This window comes from Rhipicephalus microplus, chromosome X, assembly GCF_043290135.1.
Source record: "Rhipicephalus microplus isolate Deutch F79 chromosome X, USDA_Rmic, whole genome shotgun sequence".
NCBI classification, from domain to species: Eukaryota; Metazoa; Arthropoda; class Arachnida; order Ixodida; family Ixodidae; genus Rhipicephalus; species Rhipicephalus microplus.
This window is the reverse complement of record NC_134710.1, coordinates 378548298-378560107: the sequence shown is the minus strand read 5'-3', so window position 1 is coordinate 378560107 and position 11810 is coordinate 378548298. Positions and strand designations below refer to the sequence as shown.

The window sequence follows — 11810 nt, the reverse complement described above, 5'->3', positions numbered from 1 at the left end:
CGTTGTGTCTTCTTCTTATCGACCTCATCCTGGTTGTTTCACTGTACTTCACCACGCACCCCCAAATCATCTAAATTTTCACGTTACAGAATCGTAATTCACGTCAAATGGGATGCCCAAAAGTGAGAACAAACTTAGTAGCACACACATCTTATGCACGGTGACAATGGGTAAAAAAACCAAACTTTGTTCCTTCGTTACTTTTGGTACTCGTTTATTGTGATAGGTATTCACTGACTTTAGGCTCTTGGGAGATGATATAGGCTCCAAGCAGAAGTTTTTAAGAGACCCTACGTTTCGGAACCGTCTTGGTTCCTTCTCCAGGGGTGACTGCGTATGCTACGTAGCAGCAGCGTCTTCAAAGCATTCGAGGGGTGGCTAATGACCCCTCTCTCTGTGTCTCTCTCTCTCGTTCTGCCGTAGAGCACAGTCCGTGTGTGTACACTGGGGGAAGGGTCCCGAGAGAGCGGTTGATGTTGTGGGCTGTTCCCTGAATGTGCCACGACTCGAGTAACAACCTCCTCCTCCAGTTCGGCTCGCTTTTGAAGATGGCCATCTCTTCAAAATTTATCTTGTGGTCCAATGTCTCCGCACGTTCGGCGACTGCGCTGCGCTCTTTCTAAAACCTCCGGCTACTAAAATTAGTATAATCATTATTATGAAACACTTGCGAAAACTTTAACATACAGTTAATTGAATTATTAGTTGATACTTTCAGATATATTTCAATTATATTTACAGCAAAACCTCTTATGAGATCAAAACTCAAGTCTCGCGCAGCGCCGTAGTGTTGCGCCGCCGCCTCCGCTCGTGTTCGTAACCACATCACGCGAAATTAGCAAAATAATCTAGTACCAATGCCACTGTGGGGCTGGAACGCGGGTCCGCTGGATGCCCGTCTAGTATTCTACTACTGAGCTACGCCGGTGCTTGGGACTTGTTTGCAAACTTGCCCTCAGAAGGTTTGATGTCAGGAAAAGAATGACAATATTATGAAGAATAAAGCATTTTATAACAACAACAAAAAGATTCCAGGCGTCACACATTGCGAATAGCACACAGAGTGGGTCGTTTAAAGCTCCAAACCATTACAAAAGCTTGTTATTTATCTTTTAATAACTGTGGCACATACCCACTTCAGGCACAATTCCTCATTGTGTTCAGCTACTCCATGAACAGCGTACACAAAAATCCTCGTAACAGTTTAGCGAATACGACGCTTCTCTAACGAATGTCGAAGAATAGCATAAGAAATGCCGGCCTAGTACTCTAAGTTTTTAATTATTAATGCCGTAGTGGTTACCGAGCAAGTGGGCTTGCAGGAGTTACCCAATGTGTGTATAGAAAAAGCTCTGAAAGGCCGCTTTTCTAGCTTTCGATGTGACTGTGCTGAGCCTTCCGCGCAAGCCTGGAGTTTTTTTTTTATTTTGCGGGAGGCATCTTAACATTAGTAGAGACCTCAATATAGCAGTACAAATATAAATCAAAACTATTACCTGTGCAAATTGTAGAGTTGGTTCGTCGGGCTAAATGAGAGAACTGGAGCCTTTCTTCCAAGATGCCGTGTCCGGTGGGAGATTCCGAAAGATCAGTTCCTGGTATTAGCCTAACCATGAGAGCGGAACAGAAAACCCGGAACAGTGCAACTGCCATATTCTACCGAGACTTCCAGAATGAGTGAGCATCGTTATATCAACCATCAGTCGACTTCGATTTGTGTGTATGAGTGAAAGGCACTTCGGATTATGGCGCGCAAGTGCACGTGCGTTAAATAATTAAAAAGTAACACAACTGAAATCATTGTTATGAACACTCATGATAATCTAGTCACCTGCTACACTGGCCTAATAGACTATGACAGACGTATTTCGCCACCCCTACTTCAGAAAATCCAGTGGCCAATGTCATCGGGCGTTTCGTTTCGCACGGTTGGAGTGTACTTGAAGATGGGAGGGCCCAGCACGAGCTTAAAAAAGCGAAGCCCAACACAGCCAACGCGCTTGAGGCGCGGTGGTCGGTAGTCTGCAATGTGTCGTCATTTTAGGAATTGCGCCTGGCCCTCCGAAGTGATGCAGGAGTAAAATGTAATTTCTTTCTTGAATGGCCCGACTTGTATCACAGTTGTAGATGATGCATTATATATCTTAGTGTCATTCCTATAACCAGAACTGACGATGTTCAATTCTTGTTGTCACCTTATAAATATAGGTTCTCATTATTCAGGTTGCACCTTTTATATATTAAACGTTTTGTCTTATTTCGCTAATCGAATATTTACTACTGGTGTGTTTCTTATGACGTAAAAATTACCAGGTTATGCCCATTATGCAAATTTGGTAATGTGATGGAATTTTATATATTCTTTCTGTGTTGTAAGTATTTTAAAAGTTAATTGAAGGAATCATCAATTGCAGGTCTGATTGGTTTTTGAACTTAACACAACCTGATATCGGTTTGCCAGTATGGTTTTCTGAAGGAAATATTCTCAAAGCAGGTGCTACTTATTAATAAAAAGAATACTTGAAAGTATAGAACTAACACTGCAATCCTTGTCTCTTTTGGGGGTGTAAAATGGCAGCAGCAGGCACAAGAACGAGTTGACTGGCGGAACATGGGAGAGGCCTTTGTCCTGCAGTGGACGTAGTCAGGCTGATGATGATGGTGTTGTTGTTGATGATGATGACGATGATGATGATGATGATGATACAAAGAGACGTGACACGCGGCTTTAATTTACAAGAAGTAGAGGTGCGTTTGCTGGCCTACGCCGATGATTTTGCCACATTTTCTACTGACTAAAAGAGTATACTGCATGTTGTTAAAACAGTCCTGTCCTTTTGTGTTGCCGGTGGAAGTACTGTCAACTGGAGAAAGTGCCACTGATTCTGGCACGGCGAGTGGGCGTCTACTTTCGACCCTTTCGCCAACCTAAGTTTCTTTGCCCCTCCTGTTAGGTATTGGGAGTACCCCTGGACAACGGTATTGACAGTGAACTGAACTGTCATGAGAAAATTCATTACTGCAAAAAAATCTAAAAACTGGAATAGCTGGTACCTGTCAGTCGTTGCTAAGGCGACAGTATGCAACCTATTTCTCATAAGTAAACTGTGGTACCTCATGCAAGTAATTCACTGTTCCAGAATGAATGTCCAAAAACTTCATCGCACATTTTCCAGTGTTTATTTGAGGCTCCACATGAGAGTGAACTAGCAGAACAAACTTGTTTTTGCGAGTTCGTGATGGCGGGCTTGATTTAAGCCATTTGTGTTTGTGACAAATAGTCAGCCGATTTATGTTTTAAAAGAATATAGAACATACCTTTTTGCTAGCAGAGGTTATCAAGCTTTACCTGAACTCATTGTTTCGAGTGAGCATATTCACACAAGTATGCGCGGTTACCTAAAAGAAGCAGTTATGTCAAAGCGCTTTTTGTTCACTCGACTTTGAATGAGACATTTATACCATAAAAATAGAAAAAGTTGCAGAGAGATATATGTGAAATCGTGTTGCCCTTGCCACTCTATGGGACTCAGTATAGTACAGAAAGAGGAAAAGACACGCTTAAGCGAGTAAAAAAGATGCCCGTACCACCTGGTGTTAAAACGTTTTTCTTTCGCTTGCACACTGCCACGCTGACGTGAAGGCTTGGAGGAACGAAACGGGTTTTTATCTACCCTTGGGTGTACATTGTGACACACGTAAACGAGTCGGAACAATTGACCATGTATTCCTGAACAGTTGGGGTGCAGTGTTCAGTGGGATATTTTGCAACGCACCCTTAAGAAAAATTTTCCCCTGCATCCTCAAGGAATACAGTTTTTGGCCATGACAATGAAGACGGTGTTTCATAGAACCTAAATATGATTTTTGTACTGATTGGTGGGTGGAGATGTTGTTTTGTAGTGTGAAATGGAGATGCTGACGCATGATCAGCGAATAAATAATTCGAAGAAAGCCTTCAGACATTTTTTGAAGAACAAAAGTCTCCCACACATGTGCTAGTATGGCTGCAGCATGTAGAATTACTGTTAAAACAGCGCTAGTTTTAGAGTAACGTTAGGTAAGTGAATTAAATTTGTTAACCTTTAATTTTCCTTTGTGCTGTTATAATGTTTTCTTGATATGTATATACTGAACCTGGTAATGAAAAAATGTCCACAGCTCATTTGGTAAATTATTGGACGTTAATAGCGCCATATTGCGCAATGGTTATCCATAGGACGCTGGTTCGATTCCAGCTCGACGAAGTTTTTGGCGTGCGTTATTCTGTTTTTCTGATAATATTGCTACATTTGATTTATTTCTCTATCTTGCCTGTGTAGTATAGAGTATAACATCAACAAGTAATTCACGGTGTATGCTGATGTAGGATGGTTTCGAATAAGTGCGTTGAAATAGAGCTTGTAGAACCCCACCAATCATTTTGTCAATAGCTGAGTTGGTAGAACAGTGGACCGTAGAAACACCATATTGTGCAATGGTTACTCATTGGTCGGTGGTTTGAATCCGGCTCAACGGAATTTTTTTTGAGCGTGCAATATCCTATTGTTGGCTAATATGGCAATGTTTCATTCTCTTCATCTGTCTTGGTTGTGGAGTATGGTGTATATCACCAATGAGTAATTGTCGGTGTATGGTAATGTGCGATAATGCGTGCGTTGAAGTTGAGCTTGTAAAACCCGACGAGTCGTTCCACCGATATTTCAATTAGTTTTTCATTTCCCGCTGATAGCTCAGCTAGTATTCCATTTCCGGCCGTGCTGGGCCACTATTCCAGGAAGATGGATGAATTGTCATCACTGGCTTCTTCAAACCACTGGCCCCCTGAAAGTAAAGGGCACGCATTAGCAGCAAACGCAAGTTAAGATAATGTACGAAACGTCAAGCGCTTGCGGCGAGTGACACGAGATGACGGGCTTCGTAGCAATAAGTCTCAGGCAACCTAAATGCAGAAATTGAAATGACCAATATACAATGCACACTTTCTGGATAAGTATTTGGCATTTAGTTGCAAAGTGTGTGATTTGCTATAGCTCAGTACTGTGTATCAAATAAATGTCGTGGGCTGAACGAATTAACTGGCCATCCTTATTCAAGCATTATCAATTATCAGTTACTGAGATCCTATTGGATTTTGCACAATTAAATATGCCCAAGATAGTGACACAAATTTTTGGCACCTTAAGCATCCGTGGATTAGCTCTTGAGGCAGCACAAGGCAAATGAGAAGTTATGGTAACAAAACTTCGATAACAAAACTAAACGGAATGAATCAGGCATTTCGCGTAAAGATGCTAAGAAGGGCGTGGCACGCGCCTCTGCGGTGCGTCCAACACCATAGGTCAGTTGAGTGTACCACAGTGGAACTGCTGCTCTATATTCTGAGCCTCAACTGACTCACATTATTTTTATAATAATTTTAATCTTGATCATATAATTCTGGATCAAACTTGGCTTACATCAGATAAAATTTCCATCTTGCCGGTTTGTGTTCTTTTCGGTTATTAAGCCGATCACGAAGTGGTGGTTTAATCAATCTTGTATCAAATAAATTATGCCATAGGGCGAAAGTTTCTTTCAGAATGTTAGACTCAGATTGTGAAATAATAAGCATTAGACTACTGTCTCCACGGATGCTGCTACGCTTTTTCAGTTATACTGTGTTACTTGACCTCCGGTGAGCAAAGTACGCGATATCTTGACCGCGTTTTGGTATTAGAATATACGTTTTGCTCCAAAGCAATCAAGGTTTTCTCATGGGCTGTTCTGGATTCGGCAAATAACAGCGACCATCTTCCTGTAGTTTTTGATATTACTTGTCCAACAATAACTTTAGACCAGCCAAAGCGCACATACATCATCCTTCGCGAATTATAAGTCTACCTCCGTTCTGCCATTTCTAAGCTTCGAAATGCCAGTACTAAGGAGATTGCATCTACGATTGGTTCAATGCTGGAAAGATCTAGAAACAATTCCGAATTTTCTATTCCATGGAATAAACGATCCTCTTCTCGTTGATGGAACGATAAGTGTACGCGGGATTTTAGAAGAGAAGCCGTTTGGAGAAAACTTCTTCATAATCAAAGCCCAAAAAACTTGAAGGACTATCCACTCCTTGCTGACGTATTTAGGCGTGCTAGCACCACGCGAAAGAAAATTACGACAGACGACATTGCGATTATGTTGCAAAATCAAGAAATAAGCGTGCTCTGTTCGCTTACCTTCTGAGAAGGAAAGTACTGCCAGCACCTTTAACGTTGCAGTCGTGTGTCTTGCCGCCGCAAGAAGTAGGACACATCTTTGGAAGACATAGCGCAAAGTTTTGAATGCCCCTTCACTGCTAATTTTTCGGCTATCCGGACCATGCTGAAAAACGTTCATGAATTTTCAGAAGTTTCTTTAGCTGAATTGAGTCAGTGTTATCCTTACTGAGGACAGCCCCCGGACCAGATGGAATTATGAAGTGTATGTTAGAATTTTTACTCCAGGAATCGCCGACTCTTTTGCTAGAACTAGTGAATTCTTCGTTAGGGAACGCATAGATACCTCCAGAATGGAAACTCTACATATTTACATTGTTGCTCAAAATTAAAATTGAAGCATTCATGTTGGATAGCGTATGGCCAATCGCACTGACATCAAATTTAGTGAACTTGGTTGAGAGAATCATCAATATACGAAATAATGAACTTTTTAACGTGAGGTCAATTCAATGTTCTGTCAAATTGGGTTCAGTTGTGGATGTTCGAGTTGGGATGTCCACGTTGATTTAGGAAGTCAGCTTCCATCAGCTCGGTACATATATATATATATATATATATATATATATATATATATATATATATATATATATATTTATATATATATATATATATATGTGAAGCTTGAGTAACCTTAGACATTGCTAAAACATATGATACTGTTGAGCACTGTATTTTAAAAGATCGATTACAATACCCTAATTTTCCGTGATACGTAGTCGCGTGGGTTCACAATTTTCTTGAAGACAGGAATATTTATTGTTTTAAAGATAGGTTTTCATCATATACTCATACGAAAACGACGGGAGTACTGCACGGCTCAGTGCTTTCCCGGTGCTATTTATTACTAATGAGCACCATTCTACCTAAACAGGATGTAAGAACGTATGTTTATGCAGACAATATCGCGTTTTTGTAAATCGCAGATAACATTCAGACCTTATACAGACGGCTGCAGACTTACAATAACATAATAAAGAGCTGGCTCGATGGCAACTGCTTTTCACTTAATCCGAGTAAATTTGCCCTCGTTCTGTTTTGGCGCTTCAAAACCGCGTACACATTTCTTTGTCTTACCATCATGAGGATATACCCCACGTGGAATCTGTTAAATACCTTGGAGTCATTTATCAGACATCGCTTAAATGGTGACATCATATCGATTATGTTGCAGAAAAGGTGTTCGGGCCACTGGCATATCACGTAGGCTAAGCAACTACCGCATAAGTAAGAGAAGAGGCACAATGGTAAATATATATTTCATCTACATTCGTACTATTTGGAATTAGGTTGTCTAGATTTTTCTGGAGTTCCAGCTTACAAGTTGCAGTCTCTACTTCTTCTGGAAAGAGAAGCTTTGCGTTAATGCCTTAGCCTGCTTGAAACAGTTGCTAACAATGTGATGTATCTGGAATCGAGGGTTGCTGCTCTTTCTTGAAATATTCGTCTTCTGACTGTTCAAACATCCTTAAGAATTTATGAATCACCGTTATGACTTTCATAAGCAGCCTTTTTTTCCTCCCCGGAACCATTTTTTGGTGCTAGATGGCCGCGATTTCACACCCCACAAATTATGTTTGTGCAAAATTTACTGGAGCCTCTAAACGAACATGTATGCGACATCATGACGAGTCGTGATAATTGATACGGTGTGGAAATTCAATTTCACGATATTTTTCCTAATAACGCCAAATTACTTCCCCATTATATTTTGGATGGTTTACTACAAGATAATCTAAGTAGTTTGACAACAAATGTTATTATTGCTGCAGACGCATCGCCATGTGACGAAAAGCCTGGGGTTTCAGCCCGAATTTCGATTGGATTTCTTCCTTTCGACTACTTCATTTCATGACCGCTTTTGTGGCTGAATTTCTGACAGTAGTCAATGCTCACTTTACGCAAGTTAGATACAGCAATTACATCAGCTGTTATAATAATAAGTTTCCTATCTCTCTGTACGGCACTTTCTGTTGGTGCTGATAATCAAGTAACAAAGGCGTTCCGTGCACTAGTGCCTGCACATTTTAGAAAAGTTCGACTAGATTGGATGCCTTGACATAAAGGCTTATTCAAAAATGAAATAGCCAATTTCTTAGCTGAATCGTCAATTAGCGAACTGATTCTACCACACTGCCCATCATCCGTTTATTTGACTGCTGCACGATTCCGCAGACATACGCCTATAGAAGTCCATTGAGGTTCAGCACTAACAAACTCTACCGAATATCGTCATTGATTATATCCCTGGCGTAGAGACTTTTGCTGCACTCGTAAACAAGAAGTAGCTATCACAAGGCCGCGTTGCCGGGTTCCAAATCTAAATTTCTCAAAACACAGGTCTGTTCAGGCACTTTCACCACTGTGTGCGTTTTCTGACGAAGTTGTAACAATAGATCATTTGTTTTTGACCTGCGTGCGGTTTAACACATTACGAAAAAGTATATTAAAAATACTTTTACGTGGTAATGTTATTGACTTATCTCTGCCTGCCATTTTGCCTTTCGGAGATTCCATTTCTGGGTTCTCTACTGCAACAGTATGCGCGGCCGTCCGGAACTATCCTGATGTAACTAATAGACTGACTAATTAATCTGTTTCGTTCATTTAACGTGTCTACAAAGTTATATGCGTATAAATCGGAATATTTCTCTTTTCTAAGAACCAATTCGTTTTTTATTTAAAAAATTGCATGCATTAGATCAAATACCATATTTTACTAAATTATCAGTAATCTTTTTATTATATCTCCATTATTTTAAATCTGAACAATAATCTTTAGAGCACTTGATTCTTGGCCAATCCCCCATAGCGGGTATGCGCCACGATCAAAAGGTGAACAACAACAAGAACTCTTGAATCTGGAGCGCGTGCCGTGAGGCATCGAAGACAAAGAAGTTCCAACGTCACACGCACGTTGCCTCGTTCTGCTTGTAACCATCCTTCGATTGTCCACGTTTGCATTTCGCGAGAATGCAGCCCGTTCAAGAGAAGCCTCAGTGTAACGGGGACGCCGAGCGACCCAGCGTCGTCTCACCACCAGTGCGGACTTTTCTCAGCCAATGGATGCCTTTGCCGACGTGGGCTGCATCATCACCAGCTGATTTATTTTCACTGGCAGCAGCTCCGTGGCAAGCAGCTGCTGTGCCATCGGATCGTAGCTTTCCGAAATACTACTACGAAGATGGCTCAGGGCCCATTTCCGAGCAGACGCAGGATCCCGAATCCTTGCTCGAGCCCTCGAAACCCAGCCGTGTCGAGTTCCTGAGTTTCGTCCTTGGCATCGCTTTTGCAAAGCTGCTCCTAGGCATCAGGCTGCCCGTTGGCCACAACTCGCTGTCGAATTACGATACCACACCAGACGTCGCGTATGGTGCCTTCTAGCAGCGGCTGGAGATAGAGCCTAACACCGTTGGCCAGCGATTCATTCCGAGGAGGGTCGTATATCCGGACGTCGATGAAAAAGGGAGCAGGAAAACGACGACCAGCGCTCGCACAAGAGTCCGAGTCATGGGCAGGGCTACGAAAGGAAGGAACGCTTGACTACTCCTGAAGAGGGTGATGACTAGCCGAGTGACGACTCCGCCAGTTACCGCAGCCACAACTGGGGCTCAGGAAGAAGACGACGTGCAACTGAGACGTGTAAGTTCGCTCAGTATCAGTGATGTAATCCATGTATGCCTCGAAGTCTTCCGTTAATGAAATTAGGGTTGTGGGCAGCTTATCATTTTGTTTACGAAATAGTTTTTTATCATTTTCTTTGAGGGTCTTTTAGTACCGTATATAACACTTGCGATATCGGAGTAGAGTAGTAACATCACGAAGTTGCCCCTGCATCAAAGAATACTAAATAGGAGCATGTTCAAAATGTTTGCAGGGAAGGTGCAGGAATGGCTTTTGCTAACTGCTATTTAAAAAGAAACATGAAATTAATCACGGGGACGCGAGCGGACTTTCTAGCCTTTTATAAACCTATATGTGATGTCATTGGGAATGAATGTGTTTCGTTGGTACGGATCCATCTGAAAAACCCAGTGCTAATTCAAACATGGATGAAAAAAACGTCACAGGAATGCGGGTGTCGTCCTCATGTGAAGTAAACATCGACTTATTGCGTAGTGCACCTTAACACTGTAAATGTAGTATCGCACGCACGAGTTTATATGGGCTACATATTTCCTATTTGCATAACTTACTTCGAACCTCAACATATGACCCAGCAAGAATATTCATGTGGTTATTGAGCGTCTGTAGTTATTCAAGGTTGCATTGTAACAGTTTATGCGATTCTCATTCGTTTTGTCAATCAGTCAGTCAAGCAGAATTCGCTCAGTTGGGCTGTAGGTGGTATAAATTATTGTCCGACGGCAAAACATCATATACAAAAAGAAATAAAAAGAAACTTCGTATCCTGTCTCGAACGGTCTGAAGTTATACCTCTCTCACCAGGAAAAAAGTCTCCTCTTGTAAACTAGAGACAAGATGGCTTTCTAATAGAAATATTTCGTGACAATGCCGTAACTTCGTAGCTGTACTATGAAGTTGAGATATGCATGGATTATCTCTTTTTACATCTGCATCGAGCTAAATGCATTGAATTTGACTTGTATCGTTCAATACCTTCGTTTCTGCTTTGAGTGTTTTATAAAACATGAAATACTAAAACCGGTGTGACCTGAAGCGAAAATGTATCTGGGGTTGGGCACAAAACTATAACTCAAGTAACGCGAACGTCGAGATCAAAATAAAATGGCGCACAAGATCGAAGACGTGAAGAACTTCAGGCACAAGCGCTGCGTGTGCACTGTCCGAAATTGATTATATAACCAGACAAACTCTCTACGCTTCTCGAATGCCAGAGCAGTCAGCTTTGGGATAACATTGATTTGTTATTGTTTTGTTTAATTTGTGCAAAATAACACTTTTTTAACGTAGGAAGTTATATAAGAGAATGATATTAAAATTGTCCAATGAAGAAAGTTTAGAACGTTGGTGTAGATGATTTGGTTCATATCAAACTACTAATTCACTATACGAGCTTAAAAAGGAGAAAAAGAATAACAGACGCAGAAATGTGAATTGAATCAATATTGCATTAGGTAACGAGGCTTTTAAGGTTCTCCGTAGGACCAAAGCTTTCTTTTATTGCGATAGCAATTATTGCCATATTTTGATCATCACTCTCAGGTTTCTTATAAATCATCGAAGAATGAAAACATCGTCCCTTGTGTCATATGCTCTACGTGTTAGGGAAAGCGTACAATTGAAGGAGATGACCGCAGCTGAAGCGCAGATGCTACGCACCGGCCATCGTTTGTAGCGCGAGATGCCCACCAGGGGGTCCAGAAGTGTAAAGATGCATCCGCTCGCATGTGATTTTCTAGCGACAGTGACAAACGAAAGCGACGAGCGTAACGATTTGTTGTCGTTGAGGGTCGTGCGTCGTCGCCACCTTTCGCGTCACTTTTTCTGTAAGACTAAAAAAGATCGTCTGTCGGCCGAACACCAGCGTGGCGATTTTCGACAACATGGTTGTCCCCTGGACCTCGC

At 41.5% G+C, this 11810-nt stretch overlaps 1 long non-coding RNA gene across 1 annotated transcript; it reads right to left on the bottom strand.

The window, feature by feature from the left end:
- Nucleotides 1-4703: 4703 nt before the first annotated feature.
- Nucleotides 4704-6321, bottom strand: LOC142777315 (uncharacterized). The gene is made up of 2 exons (XR_012888030.1): nucleotides 6222-6321; nucleotides 4704-4824 (listed from the first exon to the last, which is right to left on the bottom strand). It is a non-coding gene; the product is annotated as an uncharacterized LOC142777315 (long non-coding RNA).
- Nucleotides 6322-11810: the final 5489 nt, after the last annotated feature.